Here is a 3261-nt window from a genome sequence, read left to right as displayed (position 1 = left end):
GAGCCCGATGTGGGGCTCGATCTCAGGACCCTGGGACCATGACCTGAGCCGAAGGCAGATGCTTAACGACTGAGCCACCCAGGCGCCCCTAAAAACAATATCTAAATAACAGTCTAAGATTCTTGATGGTATTCCTTCGACATAATCAGTCAAGTTGAAATGATACAGATTAATTCACTAAAATGACAGGGACTGTGATTTACTAGATTTTGTAGATTAGTAAGCAAGCAAATCCATGCACAATAAAAAATTAAGGGTAGTGCAGCATAAATTGATTTTTTTCATTTATCTTGACAACTCTAGTTTAAATTATTTATGACATGCTTCACAGTATGCTAATGAATAGCCTCTAGTATCCTACAAAATAGAATTTTGAAGTTTAGACAACTAACTAAAATCCTGTGCTAATAAATCTTGCCTGAGAGTATGTTAAGATGCTAGGTCTTTGTGAGAAATTAGTTTAAAAAAAAGTAAAGGAAAGAAAGAAAAAGAACAGAAAACTGCTATATAGGTTGGCTTCCTTAAATAGAATTTATTTTCAAGTGTGATGTGTCCCTCTGGCATATCTGATTTCTTTAACATTTCTGAGTCCCAGAAAAGTCCAGTAAGTTTTCTGAACTGCTATTTGATTTTCTTTGCTATATTCCTCTGACAACTTTACATGATAGAGATATAAAATGTTATCTTAAAAGTTATCAGAGGACCTGCAATTTAAAATTAAAGAATTGATATTATCTCTTTTAAATTCATTTTGTAAAAAGAGACATTTAGAAATGAATTGTTATTTAAAATTATAATCTTAAGACTTCCACATTATTTTAAGCAATTAGTTAGAATCATACCAGTGGTATGATCCTTCATTTACTGGTTTTACAAGAAAATCTAAGATGTCAAGATGTATTCTCATTTTTCAGTTGTAAACACATATATACTTCAAAACAGAGAGAGTGCAAGGCCTTGATGTCTCACTAAAGTGAAAATTTAATGAAATAATAAACAATCTGACCAATTTTTGAATTAGAGGCAGAAGACATATAAACTATTAATTATTTATTTCATTTTTCTTTGTTTATGTCTATTAGAAGATTGATTTTTGGCATTTATTCCATGTTACACACTGAGAATGATAGGATTTGTTAATATCTAAGACATTGTATTTTAGGTGCAAATACACACTTATATTTTATTTGGCATTAAAATGTTCCTTACCCAAAGTCATTTTTCTCCTTCCTCAACACCCAGACATGTGCAAACATACTCACTCTAAAACACACACACACAAATAGAAAAAAAAAAACACAAATATTTTAAGAATACAAAATATTTTTTTCAATAACTATATCTGAAATTAATTCCATTTAAATATGAATTCAAGCTTTAGTTTTGTTTGTTTGTTTCTGTAACCCATATAAAAAATACAATTAGAACATCTATCATGTTGAGGACTGAAGTAGATTGGATAAGTGTATTTGTTTCCTAGGGCTGCCATAACAGAGTACCAGAGACTAGGTGGCTTAAACAACAGGAATTCATTTCTCAAAATTCTGGAGGTTGGAAGTCCAAGGTCAAGATGTTGGCAGGGTTAGGATAGGACACATCAGTATATACTGGATTAGAGGCCACCTTAAAGAACTCATTTTAAAAAACTTAATCACCCCTTTAAAGACCTTATCTTGAATGGAAGTGCTGTTTCTTCTTTTCTGCTTAGGCTCGAATGGCTGGTTTCAAGATGGGCAAGTTCATGAAACCGGGGAAGTTGGTGCTGGTCCTGGCCTGACCCTAGACTCTGGATGCAAAGCAGTCATTGTGAAGAACATTGTGAAGAACATTGTGAAGAACATTGCAAGGCACCTCAAACCATCCCTACGGCCATGCTCTGGCGGCTGGAATTGACTGCTATCCCCACAAAGGGACAGCTGCCATGGGCGAGAAGAAAATTACCAAGAGGTCAAAGATCAAGTCTTTTGTGAAAGTTTATAACTACAATCACCTCATGCCCACAAGGCTACTCTGTAGATATCTCTTTGGACAAAAGTTTTGTCAACAAGGATGTCTTCAGAGACACAACTCTTAAATGTAAGGCCCGATGAGAGGCCAGGGTCAAGCTGGAGGCGAGGTATAAGACCGACAAGAACAAATGGTTTTTCTAGAAGCTGTGGTTTTAGATTTGTTTTGTTTCAATCATTAAAAATAACCTCCTCCCCCCCAAAAAGACCTTATCTCCAAATATGATTACATTTTAAAGTATTGGAGGTTAGGACTTCAATATGTAAACTTCGAAAGGACACAATTCAACCCATAACACTAAATCTGGATAATCCTTGGTTAATCTTATGTAAGAACTTGTAAAATGAAAAGTATTGGAGAAATGCATTTTTTTTCTCCTCCAATTTAGGAGTTAAGTTTTAGTGAATGCCCAAGCTCACAGAGGGCAATTACTCCCTCATGTCCTTTGATACTTAACAACCTGGACACATTTAAGTTTCCTTCCTTCCTTCCTTCCTTCCTTCCTTCCTTCCTTCCCGCCTTCCTTCCTTCCTTCCTTCCTTCTTTCCTTCCTCTCTCTCTACCTTTCCCTCCCTCTCTTTCTCTCTCTTTCTCTCTTTCTTTCATTTTTGTCTCTGTTTCTGTCTCTGTCTCTATAAGTGTGGGCTTCCTGACCAACTTCAGTGAACCAGGTCTGTGTTAGATGCTAAAAATAAAAATGTGAAGCCATGAAATACATCCACAGCCTTCATGGAGCTTACACTCTAGGAGTTGTGATAGATAATGTGTAATTATACAAATGAAAGACATTATTAAAACACTGCCAAATGCTAATAAGGAAGTATAGGTACTAGTTAAGTGCCAAAGTGGAAGTTCTCACCTAGTTGAGGTCCCAGGGCAATTATACTTGGAGAAGTTGTGATCTGAAGGATAAATACAAAGAAATGCCATTTCCAAAGTTTCTTAAATGGAATGTTTGGAGAACTGAATAAAGAATAGCTGGAGTTAAGTGTGGTAGATATGGGTCAATAAATCCATGGTTGAATAAACAGCATAAAATATAATTAGGAAGCATAACTTCCAGCATTCTTTACTTTGTGAAATAAGATATTTTATCAATATCATTGCTGCAGTCAAAGGGATTTTACAGCATTGCATCTCCATGTCTATGATTTAGCTGGACATGCAATTGAAAATTTTATCAAAATAATTGGAAGCAAAGATTTCCAAACATAAAGTGCTATGTATAAAGCATAATAGAAATGTGATGCTAAT

General features: G+C 35.0%; 1 pseudogene; it reads left to right on the top strand.

Moving 5' to 3' along the window:
* The first annotated feature begins 1729 nt into the window (after window positions 1-1729).
* Window positions 1730-2165, top strand: LOC102742965 (large ribosomal subunit protein eL27 pseudogene; annotated as a pseudogene).
* The last annotated feature ends 1096 nt before the right edge of the window (window positions 2166-3261 follow it).

This window comes from Leptonychotes weddellii, chromosome 3 (genome assembly GCF_054177405.1).
Source record: "Leptonychotes weddellii isolate Sample4059 chromosome 3, ASM5417740v2, whole genome shotgun sequence".
NCBI lineage: Eukaryota > Metazoa > Chordata > Mammalia > Carnivora > Phocidae > Leptonychotes > Leptonychotes weddellii.
This window is presented reverse-complemented; position numbering and strand designations above follow the sequence as displayed.